Genomic DNA, 19,039 nt, shown 5'->3' with positions numbered 1-19,039 from the left:
TAACATGGCTGAATATGAGGCATGCATTTTGGGCTTACGGTTAGCTGCAGAAATGGATGTCCAAGACGTCTTGGTCTTGGGAGACTCGGACCTCCTGGTTCATCAGATTCAGGGTGAATGGGAAACACGGGATTTAAAGCTTATACCATATCGATAATGTTTGCACGATCTGAGCAAGTGATTTTGATCAGTGGAGTTCAGACACATCCCAAGAGTTCATAATGATGTTGCCGATGCTTTGGCCATTTTAGCATTGATGTTGCACCACCCAGAAAAAATTCATGTTGACCCATTGCATATTCAGGTTCGTGATCAACATGCTTATTGCAACATGATAGAGGAAGAAATGGATGGCAAACCATTGTTTTATGATGTCAAGGAATACCTCAGGATAGGGATATACCCGGAGCAGGCCACCGATGATCAAAAGAGAGCCATTCGGCGATTGGCAAATGGAATCTTCCTCAGTGGAGGAGTGTTGTACAAAAGAACCCCAGATTTGGGATTGCTGAGATGTGTAGATGCTAGTCAAGCCACGATAGTTATGACAGAGGTACATGCTAGAGTTTGTGGGCCACACATGAGCGGATATGTGTTGGCGAAGAAGATTCTTCGAGCAGGGTACTATTGGCTCACTATGGAGCTTGATTTTATATCAATTTCGTGCGAAAATGCCATCAGTGTCAGATACACAGAGATTTGATTCATTCTCCGCCGACAGAATTACATACAATGTCAGCACCATGGCCATTTGTTTCCTAGGGCATGGATGTCATTGGACCTATTGAGCCGGCAGCTACCAACGGTCATAGGTTCATTCTGGTGACCATCGATTATTTCACTAAGTGGGTTGAAGCTAATACTTTCAAGTCACTAACCAATAAGGCAGTGATAGATTTTGTTCACTCCCAAATCATCTGTAGATTTGGAATCCCAAAGGTGATCATCACAGATAATGGTGCTAATCTTAACAGCAATTTGATGAAAGAGGTATGTCAGCAGTTTAAGATTACACACCGCAATTCCACCCCATATTATCCCAAGGCGAATGGATCAGTTGAGGCAGCCAACAAAAACATAAAGAAGATACTTCGGAAGATGGTAGAAGGTTCGAGGCAATGGCATGAAAAATTACCATTTGAATTGTTGAATTATCGCACTACTATCCGTACTTCAGTAGGTGCAACTCCTTATTTGTTGGTATACGGAACTGAAGCAGTGATACTGGTAGAAGTTGAAATTCCATCCCTGCGGATTATCACTAAAGCTGAGATTGATGATGACGAGTGGGTCAAAACCCGTTTGGAGCAGTTGAACTTGATTGATGAAAAGAGATTGGCATCTGTGTGTCATGGCCAGTTATATCAAAAGAGAAATGGGAAGTGCATACAACAAAAAGGTGCGTCCCCGGAAGTTTGAAGTGGGCTAGCAAGTGCTGAAACGCATCCTCCCACATCAGGCTGAGGCAAAGGGCAAGTTCGCCCCGAACTGGCAAGGGCCATTCATTGTAACCAGAGTGTTGTCCAATGGCGCTTTATGTTTAATAGATATCGAAGGGAGATGCGTCGACATGGCTATCAATTCTGACGCAGTTAAGAGATATTATGTATGATTTCTTTTAATTGTAATTATTGTTTGTTTGTACTTGGCATTTATCGGAGAATGAAATGACGGAGGCAATTCTTTCTTCTATCCAAATACTTTCACCTTTACTTCCCTTTTTGAGCCTTATTTATTCTTTCATACCCCTCTTTTGGAATCAGTAATGAGAATGAAAGAAAAGAGAAGAGAAAAATAATGATAATAAAGACAAAAGAAAAGTAACAAGCAAAAAACAAAGGAATTGGGAACTACGTTTGACCTGATTCCTCAAAGAAGGATACGTAGGCGCCTCACGGCTCAGTCATGGTGTAACAAAAAAATAAAAATCCCCAAGCAAGAAAAACTAGGGTAGAAGTTTGTGTTTGTAAGCTTGGAAAGAAAGTTTGATTCCAAGAGTTGTACTGTTTCACCCATCAAAATTATTTTGAACTTTTGATACCCCTTTTCCTTTTAGCCATACACAAAAACCCATATTGATGTCCAAAAAGACCTCCAGATAAGTATCCAAGAAGTGCCAAGTCATGCAAGTGGAAGTCGGGAATAACACTCTGATCCCCAATAGAGGAGAGGATCATAAGCTGGAAGTGAATTGATAACCGAAAAGAATCCCCAGTAGAGAGAATCATATTGGCAGCACTCCAATCCCCAGCTGAAAAATAAAATAAAATGAGAGAGTCTTATCGGTGAAAACCTTCACAGGCACCATAAGGTGATGGGAGTTGAGAGAAATGAGAGAGTCTTATTAGTGAAAACCCCTCGAAGGGCACTATGAGGCGACAAGACAAGATTGGCGGGAAAGATCTGTAGTTGGCAAAGAGTTGAGTGTCTGTTTATCCCCGGCAGGATGAGGCCGCCCGAAAGATTGATTGATACAAATAGACTGGGTTGATTAATCCGGAATGCACAACATGATCGTTGGGATCGGTTATATCATTCAGATAAGTTCTTTTCTTTCTTTTTCCCCAGCATTTGTTCAGAAAGACTTCTTCTTTTTCTATCTTTTGAAATCATCATTTTTTTCATTTTTGGTCTAAAGACTTTATCTCCCCAGCAGTTTGTTTTTGAAAAGGATTTTCAGAGCTTATTACCAGTTTTCAAGATGGTGCAAAAGCACAATGTGGATAGGACGGGCAAACAAATAATGCAATGGAATGAGAAAGATGTTCGTTGCAAGACCAAATGATGGATTGATCTAGGATTCCAAGGGAAGTTGGATAAAAACGGAAAAGCAACAGTTAAAAGGTTATGAGGATCCCCAACAGATTTGCGAGATACAGGAACAACTCCGACAGATTCTCGACCAAGTTCCGCAATGGTCGGATAGCACAGAGCGGGGAAGGAAGAGAAAAGAAAAATCATCCCTAGCAGGAGTATCATCCTCAACAAATAATATCATCCCCAACAAGTTTTGTAATAAAACACAAAGCAGGGAAAGGGAGAAGGGGGAAACCATCCCCGGCAGGAGTGGCACGACCACTCACCATGTTTTAAACTAACAAATTTTTCTTTGATTTGAAGCAGGGAAAGGAAATGCTATTGACAGCAGGAAGACATGGCCACAAAGAAGATTATCAAACTGGGGCAGAAAATTTTCTCTCATTGCGAAAATTTTCTTGAAATCAGATACCCACTTGGGGAAGATGGAAGATAACACAAGTTTTGAAGGAAGTGGAATCCCCCGTAGTTTACGGGAGAAAGAATACAAGTTTTAAAGAAAGCAATCTTGGAAGAAGCAAGATAACCCAAGTTTTAAGGGTAGTGGTTTTTGAATCAGTATCATCCCCACTGTTGTTAAAAGGAGGAAAGTAACTAGAGGATAATTCCCCAGCAGTGTTATCCCCGACAAGTTTCAGAGAAGTGAAAACACCAGCTTGAGGAAAGTAGTTCCAAGTGGAAGGAAGGCACCAGCTTTAAAGGAAGTAGTCTGTGAAGAAGGAAAATAACATAGTTGTGAAGAAAACACTGGTGTTGTCCCCAGCAGTTTTTCGGAGGAATAAGACACCATTTTTTAGGGAAGCAGTTGAAAGAAGATGATTCAAGTTAAAGGAGTCAGGGACCCTCTTGGAGAATGGAGGTGTTGTATTTTTAAGAAGTTGTCAAAGTCAGGAGCCCGCCTGGAGAATGGAGGTGTTATATTTTAAGAAGTTGTTGAGGTTAGGAGCCCGCCTGAAGAATAGAGGCTGAATTATTTTTAAGTTGTTGTTGGAATCAGGAGCCCGCCTGGAGAATGGAGGCTGATTTATTTTCAAAATTGCTGATGAAGTAAGGAGCCCGCCTGGAGAATGGAGGCTACATTATTTTTAAGTTGTTGATGAAGTCAGGAGCCCGCCCGGAGAATGGAGGATGAATTTTTTTTAAGTTGTTGTTGGAATCAGGAGCCCGCCTGGAGAATGGAGGCTGATTTATTTTCAAAGTTGCTGATGAAGTCAGGAGCCCGCCTGTAGAATGGAGGTTGTTAAATTTTAAGTTGAAAGAGTCAGGAGCCCGCCTGTAGAATGTAGGTTGTTAAATTTTAAGTTGAAAGAGTTAGGAACCCGCCTGTTAGAACGAGGGTTGTTATATTTGAAGTTGATGAAGTCAGAAGCCCGCCTGTAGAATAGAGGAATGCACGTCAAGATCAAGTCAGAAGTCAGTAATGCGGAGGGTCACAACGAAAATACCCCCAACACGAATCCCATTTCAGAGATCATAAAGAAGATTACAAGAGCAAGTCAAAGATAGATAAGATTCTGTAATCATTAGTTTAGTCTAGCTTTTGTTTTCTTTCTAGCAATGGTGTAATAAGGAGGTCGAAAAGCAGTGGTAACAGCATGCAACAGCAGTAACACCAACATCGCAGTCCCATAGTCCCAGCTACCAAAGTTTCCCGAACTACATTGACCTAATTCCCTTTTAGCCAGGGATATGTAAGAAACCTGTGAAACAGAGGTTCGGTCAAATCTTTCAAAAAAAATGCTTCACACGGAGTATTCCAACGGGCAAAAAATCGTTCGTATCCGCTCACTTTATCTTTGCACGGAAACTCTTCATGTTTCCGGACAAAGAGGGGCAGCTGTGAGCACGTGATTTTTGCCCTACAAGAACTACTCCCACAAAAATTCAAAATGAAATAGTTGTGTGTTGCTTGTGTTTTTTTTTTGTATTTGTCTGTGTATGTTTATTCTATTTTTACTACTGAAAAATACAAAAAATATATGTGTTTCATTTGCATTTACAATTTAGGATTAATTAACCAGTGATTTGTTTTAGGAAAATGAAAATCATAAAAATAATGTATTTTACATTTTTAGCATTTAATGTTGAATTGTGTGATTTTATTGTTAATTGGCATTTAATTGTTTGTGATAAGTGTTATTAAGAGATAATTAGTATTTTTAGCAAGTTAACTTGGTTTATGATTTTAGAAAATAATTTAGAAATCAAATTAATGAAAAGAATAAAAGAAATAAGAAGAAAATAAAGAGAGAATCAATAAAAAAGAAGAACCAAATTTGGGCCAAAAGCAGCCAAGCCCAAACCAAACTCGTCCAAACCCACACCTGATCCAGCCCATTACCAGTCCAATCCAGTCCATCTCGGAGACACCCAAACGGCATCGTTTTGGGGAAGCCCTGATCAAGGCCGTTAATCTCACTTGATCAATGGTCCAGATCACTCCGCCCTCACCCGTAACCCCATACCCGACCCATGGCCCCGAATCAACCCGATCTCTTAATAAGACCAAACAAACACCATTTGAGTTAAGAACTGATCCGGACCCTCGATCTCTCTTGATCGAACGGCCAAGATCAAATCACCCCCCACTATATAAATGAAATCTCATACCCAGCCCCCTCAGTCCAAACCCCTGTTCATCATCGTCTCTCAAAGACGAAGCCCCTTCCCCAAACCCTAGTCGCCATGGCATTCCTTCGCTTGAAACCCGGCGGCAACGATGCCGCCGGCCACCAAAATAACACCCCTAAACCTCCTAACCACCCTCAACACAGATCCAACCCGTATGCTTCGAATCATCCTCAAACATCTCGAATCTTCATTTGAAGATTCGAGCAAAACCTGGACCTACCCCAATCCGCCCTGAACTCACACCCTGGCACCCCTTGACCTACCTCATGACCAAACCACCGTTGGTTTGGTTCGAATCGGGCTAGAAACACTCAAACCCCAAATCAAAACGTAAGAACCCTAGAAAACCAAGACTGGTTTCTGTCCGAAGTTTAAGGGGATTTGGGTGTTTAACTGACCTTAGTCGAAGTATTCTCCATTAAGAACACTCGATTAAGGTCCGTTTGACCTCAAAAAGTTCAAGGCCGAGTCGATTCAAGTCCTCCTGTTCTCTGTTCCATTTAAGGTATTTTTTTTTAATTTTTTTTTCCTTTTATTCTATTTTTGATGTTTTAAAACGTCTGTTTATTTGTCTAGTATTGTTACATTAATTTTTAATTTTTGTCGATTGTTCTGTTCTTCTCGCTCACACCTTTTTATTTGGTCGAATTTGTTTCTACTCGTTGTTGTGAATAATTATAGGTTGTGTAATCGATTCGAATAAGTTTCGTCGATCAGTTAAGTTTTATTATAAATCCCTGTTCTTGTCAATGCCGCTTGAATTGCTTGATTATCTATTTCTGATTGATTGTTGTCAATTGTTGTAGGCAATCAGTTAATTAGTTTTCATCGATTAATTCGTTCTTGTTTGTAGACCAATAAGTTCGTAAAATGGTTGTTGTGTGTGTTGATCTGTGGACACTTACCTTCAGGGCATTGTCAATAGGCTGACAATGATCCTACATTCATGTTGATTTTGATTCAATTTTCAGTTTTAGCTTTAAAGATTCTGTTGAGTTCTGTGTTGTGATTAGTTTGGTTTTGATTTAATTTCAGTTCATTTGTTTTAATTGAAATTTAACCTCAATCATTCAGTTGCCAGAAGTAAGTTGGTTATAGCTGTTAATCAGAATTAGTTTAGATAATTGTTAGCTTGAAGAGATTTTAGAGTTAAAGGTTTTAATGCAGATTGAATAGATTGTATTGGGGCAGTAATATTTAGGGGTTTCAGGGGTGATTTAGGAATGGAACAGTTAGGGTAATATTTTAGTGTTAGTGACTTGTTAGTGGGGTATTAAATGTCTTTAAATTAATAAGGTAATGGGGAACAAGAGGGAATGAGGGCTGAAAATAAGGAAAAAGCTTTCCTTAGTGGGTTTTAAGTGGAAAATTGCAGATTTTTAGTGGGGAAGGGGCGAGGGCAGTTAAGTTGGAAAAAGAGGGCAGGTCTGGATGGCTATATAAAGGAGGAGGATTAGGACTGATTCAGTTGATTTTTGGAAAACTTGGGGGAGTTGAAAAGGAATAGCTACTATTTTCATTGCCTCGCTTAGGATCTGATATAGCTAGAACTTTTCTTTCTTTTACTTCTGCTCTATACTTAGAGTCGTTCATAGTTGCTGGTTATTTGTTGTTGCACTGCTGTTGCAACTGCTGTTCGTTACTACTGCTGCTGCTGATCCTCTTCTTGTATTGTCAATACCAGGTACATGCTTCGAATTCCCTTGATGTAAGTTCAACCTTGGAGTGAAAATGTAGTTTTATGCTAGAGTCGAGCTCATTTGAATACTTGTTGTTATAGTTCATTATAGGTTGTACTTATTTAGTTTTTTTTAACTGGTTGGCTTGTTGACATGATATGGACTACACGGATTTGAACTAGGACTGTTTATATTACATGAATAATAAATGACTGTATAATTAGGACTATTTATAAGTTGTTTGGGCTGCTTGATTCCGAGATTGTTTGGATTTTGGAATATGATTATGTAATAGTCATATTGTTTAGTGTTATTTTGTAGTATAATTTTGAAATAAGAAGCTAGCTGTAAGCTGAAATCAACAAGTATGGGTTTAAATATGGTTATTGATTAAGAGTGCATCCGTTATTCATATTTTGTTAAGAATTAAACTTGTATCTATGTATTCTCGTAAATGTTTTATATATATATATATTTTATAATACATCTATTTATGTAAGTTTTAGACAATATTGTCGTTAGTAAGTTTAGACAAGTTTTAGACAATATTTTGTAATGTGTAAACTTGTATCGTTGTAGTTTAGACAAGTAATATATTTTAGTTGTAATAATAATGATATGATACACATTTTCAATCTGATAGTAATAGACAATGGCCAATAGTTAACACGAGATTGGAAATTAATGGTAATGTATTATTAAGCTAATAATTGTAACCATTGTTAATTAATTAACTGATTAGGAAAGTTGTGCTTGGATTTGAGATGAAAGTAAGTTGTCCCACGAGTAGGCCTTGGAGGCCCGATGCGGATTAATTATAAGTTTCTTTCTTAAAGGGGAAGTTGCTCTTAAAACAAATTAATTAGGACTTCTTTTTACTTTAGAGACAATAAAAATAGCAAATTATAGTTGCTTTAGGCTTACTTTTTTTTTTTAAATAAAAATATAAAAAGGAGACGAGCCTCGCCAAATAAAATGCACAAGCTGTGGGGCCCTCAATAAAGGAATATCATGAATACATAGAATTCGGGACGGGCCGTTTAGCAGATTTCACGGCCTTACCTAAAGTAATAACGCATTAGTCACTGTTAGGCGCTCCTTTAATGATTTACTTTCTTAAACTCGGGTGCACATTTATGTGACCCAAATCCAAATCTCAACGGAGTCGAAATGTGTCGATAATCACGGGTACATTGATGTGACATGGTTCGAGATACGTTTTCACGACGTTGCAATTCTCTGTTAAAATAATAATGATAATAATAAAAGCAGTTAAAAGTTAAAATTTGCACATAGGTTCATAATTGTATAAAGATCAGATAATTAAGCCGAATATGACAGTTGAGCGACCGTGCTAGAACCACGGAACTCGGTAATGCCTAACACCTTCTCCCAGGTTAACAGAATTCCTTATCCGGATTTCTGGTGCGCAGACTATTAAACAGAGTTAATCTTTTCCTCAATTCAGGATTCAACCGGTGACTTGGGACACCATAAATCTCCCAAGTGGCGACTCTGAATCTTTAAATATAATCCCATTTCGATTGTTCTTTAATTGGAAAAACTCCCTTTACGTCCCTTCACTGGGGTGTAGGTAAAAAGGAGGTGTGACAACCACTAGTCGAAAATGTGTCACGAAGCTAATGCAAAGAATTGACACGAACAAGCCTAACTTCAAAGGTCATAAGAATGGTAAAGGGGAAGATTGGATTAGCTTGATAAATCAGACTATTGAGTCCAAAATGCATGTCATGATCATTAATGAAAATTATTGAAAAAAAGAAAGAAAAAAAACTCTTCCTTCTATCCTTCCAACAGGGGCATTTCTTGTCGATACTTGTTTCTTTGCATCATTGTGTCCTTCACTCTGAGTCAGTTGTTGTCAAAACAATCAAGAAAAGATTTCAAAATCTGCTACCAGCTTTTCAGTTGCATAAAGTAAATTTAGCCAGCACACTCAGTTGTTACTATCAACATGCCTTGAGGATTCATGCAAAGTCTTCCCCAAAAAACACTTTTGTCAGCCTACTTGGTGCAAGAAAGATAAATGGTGATTCTCTCTGATAGACAAATTGCTCAAAAATCAAGAAGTCATTCAAGATATCATCAAAGGTCACCTAAGAAATGATCTCTAGTTGGGATAAGGTTGATTGAGCCACAAATACAAATGGTGACGGGTGTGAAACAATCAGGGTTGATGCTGAGCAAAAGTCTGTTGAAATCGACTCAAGCTGATTGAACAAAAGCCAAGCTGCCCAGGACTCAAAGCCACAAACCGACCACCACTTTCAAAACTGACAAAATTTTCTTTATTTGAAACAGGAACAAAGCAGTGCAAGGATAGTGGTTCAAAAATAATTCAAAAAAAAATGAGAAAAAGAAAAAAAAGAGAAAAGAAGAGAAAAGCCGACAAAGGGAAGTTTCTCAAATCTTTGCCTTTATTTGTCTTGTTATTATGTATAAAATCTTGCCATTAATCCTAACATTTTTCCTCCTAGGATAAAAAGTCCTAGTCTGATGGATTTTCCTCCCAATAGAAATCTTAGTCTGATGAATCTTTCTACTAAGATACAAAAAAAAAGAAAAAAAGAGACATAGTCTGATGAACTTTCTTCTAGGATCAAAATCTTATAGCCCGTTTGGCCAAGCTGGAAAAATCAGCACTGTTTGGAGAGAAGCTACTTTTTTCTACTTCTCCAAAACTGCTTCTGTTTCTCCTCAAAAACACTGTTTTTCCTTCCAAAAGCTTGGCCAAACACCTCAATTTTTGGCCAAAAGTGCTTTTGGCAAAAAAAAACACTTTTGGCAAAAAAAAAACCACTTTTCGCCTAAAAGAAGCTTGGCCAAATAGGCTATTAGTCCGATGAATCTTTCTCCTAAGATAAGAAAAGAAACCTAGTCTGATGACCTTTCTATTAGGATCAAAATCTTAGTCTGATGAATCTTTCTCCTAAGATAGGAAATCTAGTCTGATGAATTTTCTCCTAGGATAGAAATCTTAATCTGATGAATCTTTCTCTTAAGATACCAAAGGAAAAAAAAGAGAAAAAAAAGGACCTAGTCTGATGAACTTTCTCCTAGGATCAAAATCTTAGTCTGATGAATTTTTCTCCTAAGATACGAAAAGAGACCTAGTCTGATAAACTTTCTCCTAGTATCAAAATCTTAGTCTGATGAATCTTTCTCCTAAGATAGGAAACCTAGTCTGATGAATTTTCTCCTAGGATAAAAATCTTATTCTGATGAATCTTTCTCCTAAGATACCAAAAAAAAGAGAAAAAAATGACCTAGTTTGATGAATTTCTCCTAGGATCAAAATCTTAGTCTGATGAATCTTTCTCCTAAGATAGGAAACCTAGTCTGATGAATTTTCTCCTAGGATAGAAATCTTAGTCTGATCAATCTTTCTCCTAAGATAGAAAACCTAGTATGACGAATTTTCTCCTAGGATAATTTGAAAAAGGAAAAAAGGACGTCTCGATTAAAAAAAAAGGCGTTGGGGAAATTTGTTTAAAAGAATGATTTTCTCAAAAGTGAAAAAAATGTTGATTTTTCTTTAAGAAAAAAGAAAAGGAAAAAATCCTTCTTGGTTCATTTTAGCATAGGTACACAAGTCAGTAGTCTCACTTTCCAGCATAGGGTCTCGCTCACTAGTTGATGCCAGTATAACCTGGTAATCTTTCCAACATAAGGTCTCCACTCCCTAGTTGATTTTATTTAGACATAGGGTCTCCACTCCCTAGTCTGCTTTTTCCAACATAGGGTCTCCAATCCCTAGTTGATTTCATTTTAGATACAGGGTCTCCTCTCCCTGTATTTCTTTTCCCAAGGATACATAATCCTAATTTTATTGCTTTCAATAAAGAAGTAGTTTAGATTTTTGTTACAAATAACTCACAAAATTTTCCTAGTGAAAACTGGGGCAGAAAATTTCGTTTGTTTGTTTGCTTTGGTGCCTGAACAAGGTTCCACTATGAGGCACAAGGTTTGAGATGACCAAAAGAAGAAGTCTCAACCCAAATAAAAGAAAAGAAGAACAAGAAAAGAAGTTGAACTAAAAGTGCAGAAGCGGAGAAAAGATGTGGACTGCTCAAGACATGATTGAAGTCACAAGCTTTGCACGTCCCTCCTTGATTCGAGAAGTTGAAAAGGGAGAGAACCAGCACCTGCAGCTAACAAGCAGCAAGATTTAGATCAGAGTCCACATGAAGAACCAACCAAAACTCAAGATCAAGCTTCAGAAGACTCATAGATAGGAATCTTTAAGTCGTAGTTGATAAGCTTAGCTAGTTTAGCTTTTGTTTTTCATTTTTGTGTAATAAGGAGCTCAGCAAGCAGAAACAGCAGCACCAACAGTGAAATCACAGCTTCTCGGTAGTCCCAACTACCAAAACTTTTAGAACTACACCGACTTGATTCCTTTATAGCCAAGGATATGTAGGCAACCTCCGAAGCAAGGTTCGAATTCAAAATGCTTCCAAATAGATTTTCAAATGGGCAAAACTCGTAGTTGCTCATTTTATTTTTGCCCGAAAACTCTTCATGTTTCCGAGCAAAGAGAGGCAGCTGTGAGCACCTAATTTTGTCTTACATGAAAATAACTCTTAAAAATAGACTAAATTAATTTTTATTGATTTTTAGGAGTTTTTCTTTATTTAGTTGCATTTCATGTGTTTTTAAAATTTTAAAACATAGAAAAAATCATAAAAATTGTCATTTTAATTTCATGCCATCTTAAGTTTAATTTGCATTTAAGTATTTAATTTCATAGTTTAATTGCATTCATTAAACAAAAATCACAACAAAAAAAATTACTACAATAGACATGTCCACAATTTAGTTTTTAGTTTTAAATTAATTAGTTTTAAATTAGTGAAATAAGTAAGATTAACTCTACGAAATAATTTAAGGTAGAGCCTAATTTTAGGATTTTATTTAGCTTGTTTAATTATTTCAATTAGATTTTTGAATCAAAAGAAAAATAAAGAAAAGAAATATATTTGGTCTTTTAATTTCGTCTGGCCAGCTTAACTTGAAGCCCAAAAATCCCAAATAACCCAATTACCCACACTCCAGCCCAATTGTTTTGGCCCATTAACCCTTACCCTCATTAAAACCTAATCCCTAATTCCATATAATGATTAGATCATATACACATTAAGAAGAGAACCCTTACTCCTAGACAACAGAACAAAAACGGTGCTGAAGTTCCCCCCCCCCCCCCCCCCCCCGTTTCTGATTTTTGGACTTTGAGCGCCGCTGCTTATTTTCTTCTTCTTCTTCATTTACATAAAAGGAAAAGGGACGGAAAAAAAACAAGAAAAGGAAAACAGAGCCAAAAGAAATCTAGTAGCTCTTCATCTTCAATCGCCGCTGCTCTTTCTATTTTAGCGAAGAACGCACCAAATAGTTCTGTCGTTCATATTTCCGGCGAGTTTGGAGGACCATTGATTTCGTTCGAGTTTGAGTGCTATTTCGAATTTCGCGTGTAGTGCGCCCTTCCGTCTAGAATAAAAAATAGATTTTGGAAATTAAAAGAAGAATTCAGGTTCAAATTGTTGTTAGATTCCATTGATGTTGCTGTTTGGATAAAATTTTGCTGAGCTCCGTCGATTTGGCTCGTCCGTGATTTCTAATTTTGTGACCGAGTCGGAGGGTCAAGGCTCACTAAGGTCTATTTTTCTTTATTTTTAAGGTTGAATCTTCAATGTTGAGTTATTGATTTCTGGCTTCCATATCGTGAACGTCCTTGCAATTTTCATTATTTGTTGCATGTGTGTCTAATTATGCATTAATTGCCTAGAAATAGGGTGTTCGCTAAGTCTCTGAAAAAATTAGGAAGTGTTCTTTGGATTTTTGTGTAATTCCTGACATTTACGCATCTTGCTTCTATTCCTCGTGTCACTGCATGGGTATGTCGATTAACAACCTCCCACAGACAGATGCAAAAGACTCTTCTTTGATGTGTATATTTTTGGCATGTTTTGCAGGCAAACCTGGAAGTGTAATCTAATTTGTTGTTTCTTTTGGATTTATTTTGCTTGTGTATCACTTGATATGCACTGAGGCTATGTGCATGCCATTTATTTTGAATAAATTTCTTATATCCGTGTATTTTATATAGTGAGAATCCTTACAAAAGCTAGGGTCCAAAAATGGACTATCAATAGTACTGGTTTTTAAGTTGTAATTGCAAATTGCATTGATGTGGAAGAATCTCAGAAATGATTGTCAAGATCCATATACTACTTCCTCCTGTTAGTTTTATTTGTTGTTGTAGCCAAACAAATTTGATCTAAAATAATTGTCGATTTAGGAAACCTAGAAGGGAAAACAATAGTGAACATCGTAGTTTGCTTTAGGCACGATTAATAAACCACCATAACTATGGATGCGGTTTCCGTGATATATTTACAATGCCTAATTCCAAAATTCGGGTGTTCATTTCATGTAACCCGATTATAACAACTTCGAATAATAAAACACCTTTAAAATAAATTGAGGTGTGCCATGCCAAATAAAACCCCTAAGCCCGTGACCCTCATAAAACTAGTTAGCTCTTATAGAAAATTTGAGGTGTGCCATATTCCATTAAATAATCCATGGCCCTCATGAAACTAATTCAAGCCTTCTAATAATCGGGGTGTGCCATCAATTAAATTTTTCATGGCCCTCGTAAACATTGTTATTAATTTGAACCTTCACAGTTGCTTTAGGCGCGTTCTTTAAACTTTTTTTAATTACTAAATTCGGGTGTACATTTCATGTGACCCAATTTCAATTCTCAACAATGTTAAATAGAACGTGTCGGGAACCGTAGGTACATTTCATGTAGCATGGTTCAAGACATGTTTTAAATAACGTTGAATCTTCCTAAAAGCGTTTTAAAATAATTAAAAGTGGTTCTAAAGTTAAAAATGCACCATAGGCTAAAACACGTAATAGAACGGATAATAGCCCAATTATAATAGTTTAAACGACCGTGCTAGAACCACGGAACCCGGGAATGCCTAACACCTTCTCCCGGGTTAACAGAATTCCTTATCTAGAATTTCTGCTTCGCAGCCTTTTAAAATAAAAGTCTAATTTCCTCGATTTGGGATTTTAAAATAAACCGGTGACTTGGGACACCAAATAAACTATTCCAAGTGGCGACTCTAAAAATAAAATAAATAATCCCATTTCGATTATGTCACTTTAATTGGAAAAACTCCTTTATATTACCTTCGGGTGGTAAAAAGGAAGTGTGGCAATAATAAAATGGACAACAGAAGAATAACATTTAAAAGTCATTCAGGAAGACGCTCCGCCAAAGCAAAAACATTGAGCAAACTCAAGCTTAAGGGACTAAGTGTGCCAGTTACACTAGGTGTCACCCTTGCGTGTAAGAAATTCAGGTATCCCTGGTATAGAAGGGTTACTGCAAGGCGAGTAAGAGTCAGTGAAGATGTGAAAAGATGCCAAAGATAAATAGTTAAAATATTTATAGGTAAATCTTCATAGCATTAAATGTTAGTACACCCCTAAAGGGGGGAATATGGTGTGATATGTTATTAAGTCGGGGTTAGTGTTTCAGGTAATTATGGGATAGTAAAGGAAGATTGTGGTTGAAAGGGAAAAAGGAATGAGATTGCATTTATTCATATCATATAGATATGTTACGACTCCAGAACATTGTGCAAGCACGATGCCGGAGAGAGGCAGTAAGGGTTTTCGGCCAGGATGTTATTGATAAATAAGTGTGAATGGACACTTGATACATAAGGAGCCAGTGCAAGAGGTAAGTTAAGATAAATGACATAACCTAAGAGAGATTACGCGGAATATACATATGAGCATGGACAAGATGTCTTAGATAAATTAGTAGATCATGCAAGATAAACATAGTGAAACCCAGCATAAGAAATTCACTCTCGCAGATACGACATCGTAGTCCTTGATAATATTCAGATAGGAGTTAGGGTAGTAAAAGGTACAGTATAAGTGTTACGGAAATAAAAGTGCCACTAGGGAGACAATTAAAATTTTAGTTCTGAAGTAACCCTACGAGCACAAGGGCGTGGAGCTATGTAACTAAGGATAATTATAGGTGAATAAGAATATCAAAAATTCCTCCGGGTATATGGTGTAATAAGCTCGCAGATTTATAGGAGTTAGAAGGTCTCCCCTAAGTGCTACAACAGAAGACTAGTTGAGGAAATAAGGAAGAAAGCTTCAACATAAGCATAGTGACCTAAAGAAGAAATGATCTTGTAACAACAGTCTCACTATAATATTGTATACACTTCATAAGAAAATGGCACCTATCGTAACTAAGGAACGGAAGTAAAATCCAATGTAATATTTAAGATCATATGAGTTGCACAAAATTACAATATATGTGGGCACTGAGATAAGCCAAGTATTAATGCAAAAGGTGGCAGAACGACCAAGAAAGGTAATTGCTTACTTTTAACGAAAGCCGAGAAGTTACGAAAGGAATTATTCAATCTATAACCCACAGTTAGTTACGTTGTGAACACACTTAAGATTTCATAGTGCTATCTATGCACCATATATGTTGACAATGACATGGATATAGGAGACTCTACTATAAGTTAAACGAATGAATTGAGTCCACGTCACAGACAGAAGCTTGAATTGCTAGAAGGTTATATAATGGATATTCCATAGCATCCACGAGGGGCTAATGTAATAACAAATGCCATGAGCAGCAGATCGGAAGATAACTTAAGCCTACTTAAAGGCTGAAAGAGAAGAGGATACTAAAGAGTTACATCAGCTAAGTAAATCAAGAGTTTGATTATTAGATCTAGATAATTATAGAAATCATGATTCAAAACATTGCAAGTTGTGGAACAAAAGTTGGCAAAGGTCATCACAAATTACATTCATATATGTGTTGAAAATTAGGTCAAATGTAGATGCAATTTTATCCCAATATACTTGGAATTAAGGGATGATCTACCTAGAAAATTTAATATCTATGACTCTAGTTTCTAACACATTATACCGTTTGTCCATATGACATCGGAATAGAGAGATAAGTGCATTTCCGAGAGACTGCACAACTGTTAGATGACAAGTAGGTATGTCACCTACTTGCTTAAAGGAGAGTCCAAAAGAGGCTATTACGGGTCGGCCAAAGTGCCCATTTAAGAGATTATCTCATGCAGTAAAACACTCAATTATATAAAATAATAACCAGACTTAAACCCCTGCAAACATCCTCTCAAAAATTGCCCACAAACACTAATTGATTTTCTCTCCTTTTCAAGTTCTAGTTGGAGGTAAAACCTATAGTTTAAAGAACCAAGATATGAGATAGTTATTCAACAAATAAGGTATTATAACTTCTCTCTTTCATAAATATTTTTCTGCTGGAGATGAATGGAAAGTCGTTCTATAATTGTAAGAACCCACGGGACGGTGATCGGAAGCCGTGAGTTTGATTTATTCACTTGTAGCGGACTATTTTGTGGAATGTTTTGTGTTGCTGTTGGATTGGATGATTTACTACTATTTTATGGAATTTTGGATGAGGAAGGTTGTGGATAAACACCATATAAATTCAAGTTGGAGGTCTGGTCTTTCTTTGTAACATATTCGGGCTATTTGACACTACTACGGTGGTCGTTTTGGGTAAGAAGAGATTGGGGTGTATTGGGCTGTTTTGTAGTATTTTATGGTGTATATAAGGTTACAAAAATAATGTATATATGTTGTTATTTTTGTGTTCTTGTGTTGATTGGTGTTATCTTGAATTTGGAGAAAGCAAGGATTATAATGTAGATGTTGTCCGTTTTAATACAAAATAAGCTTGTCGTTCGTTATGCAATAGTTGTACCTTTCGTAGCCTAATGATAGTACTATTATCGTTGTTGTAGATTATGGGGCGAAGAGGCAAGTTCAACTTGGTGATTGGAAAGATTGTGACAAGGTATGTTAAGACTAAACCTTTTCTTTATTTTGGCATGATTCCATAACTCAGTGCGTTTGATAATGAGGCATAAAGAGAAGTTCTTATTCCTGAATTTATGTACATTATCCTAGCCTCCTAAGGTATAGTATTCTCCCTTATCGGCATTTTTTTATTCAATTGAGTATTTTCTTCTTCTAGTCAAGAGAGCAGAGGGTCTATATATATAGTATTACAATAATTTCACTACCATCGAGCTATAATCGGTGGGCAACCCCTTATCGGGTAACCTCTGATTAGATGGTAAGTTATATATCGAGCCTACTATGGCTAAGTGCCTATGGGTGAGCCTATAATGGTCGGGATATAGAGCCTAGTATAGCCGAACACCTATGAGCGAGTCTACTACGTTAGAACAGTTACACATACAGAGCTTTATAGGGCCGAGAAACTATTTTACTTACTATATGTAGAGAGATGAGTCAGTATCAACGGTAAGCATCTCTTCAGATTATCTTTGACTCCCACTTACTTTCAATTATTATATTATCAGTTCAGTTTCACCTTTCAATTATTTTGTTGCTTTACATACTCGATACATTATTTCGTACTAACGTTCCTTTTGCTGGGGATGCTGTATTTCATGCCTCCAAGTCTTGATAGATAGCTGGATAGACCTTCCCAGTAGACAAAGTCAAACATCAGCTCTACTTTCTCGGAGTTACCAGGTCTATACCTTGGAATCCATTTTTTATATATAGGTTATGGGTAGGTCGAGATCCTGTCCCGACCATAATATAGTTCAGTTATCCCTCGAGGCTTGTAGACGAGTCCTGTACATTTTTTATATCAGTATTGTGGCTTTACTAGCCCTATGTAGATGTTTAGTTTGGTATTACTGGTTGTAGACGTTATTTTCAGATGATTCAGAATATGGCCTTATCGGCCTAAGTTGAGGGTTACCCCTCTAGAGTTCACAATTACAGAGTGGTATGCTCGGACCAAGTATGGCACCGGGTGTCGACCATGCCTCGTCAGGTTTGGGTATGACAACAACATACCTCGGCACTCTCTCTACATCGGTGGGGAGTATCATAAGTGCATGGCGAGACAACTCAGAGAATCTCACCTCACAGTCGATCACCGACATCTGACCCTGCCGAAGCTGCTCGAACTGAAGTCGCAACACTTCCCTATGAGAGGGTGAAATTTATCAAAATAGAAAGACACGTGTGAACTGGTCCCAAGTCAAGGGAGGAGAATCTGCCAGCCTGCAGAGAAGATAGGACTGCCACCATCTACGTGCCGTGCCCTCAAACTGAAAGGTGGTAAAGTCCACCCCGTGGGACTCCAATATCCTCATGTTAGGAAGTTTGTCCCTGAAATGATCAATAATGTCCTAGGGGTCCTCATATCGCTCACCTCCAAATACAGAAGGATGTAGCCTGGTCCATCTATCCAATAGCTTCTGTGGCTCACTGGTCGCAGCTGGTCTAGGCTCGGGTATGGCTGCTGCAACTTGCTAAGCTTCTCCTACGGGTAGTGTACCCGTGGTCTGATATACGCCAGCTGCATGCCTTGGAGCCTGTGCGGTAGTGGTCTTTGCTGCCTCTCCCACCTGAGATTTGGCAGGGTTTGCTGCAAATAAACCAGCCTGCACCATAGATTTCATGAATCGCAACCTACGGCCCATGACCTCCTGGAATCCCGGTGTGGACATGAATTCCACTGGGTTGGCTCAGCTGCAGGCATCTGGCCCAACTCCTCACTAACAAGATCTTCCACTGGATCCACTATTGGCACAACTGGAGCAACTCTAAGATGCCCTCGTCCTTTACCACGAGCTAGATCCCTCCCTCTGCCTCTAGCAATAGGGGGAGTTTCTCCTCCACGGTCGGGTACACCTGCCGCACGTGTTCTCACCATATGTGAGATAATAAGAGAAAGATACTTAGCATAACATCAACTGCATGATAGGAGCTGATGAAAGAGA

At 37.8% G+C, this 19,039-nt stretch overlaps 1 long non-coding RNA gene across 1 annotated transcript; it reads left to right on the top strand.

Annotated features, from left to right (window-relative positions):
- Positions 1-12,369: 12,369 nt before the first annotated feature.
- LOC104242072 (uncharacterized) lies at positions 12,370-13,372 on the top strand. The gene is made up of 2 exons (XR_714891.2): positions 12,370-12,799; positions 13,118-13,372. It is a non-coding gene; the product is annotated as an uncharacterized lncRNA (long non-coding RNA).
- The last annotated feature ends 5,667 nt before the right edge of the window (positions 13,373-19,039 follow it).

This window comes from Nicotiana sylvestris, chromosome 1 (genome assembly GCF_000393655.2).
Source record: "Nicotiana sylvestris chromosome 1, ASM39365v2, whole genome shotgun sequence".
In the NCBI taxonomy this organism is placed as follows: domain Eukaryota; kingdom Viridiplantae; phylum Streptophyta; class Magnoliopsida; order Solanales; family Solanaceae; genus Nicotiana; species Nicotiana sylvestris.
This window is presented reverse-complemented; position numbering and strand designations above follow the sequence as displayed.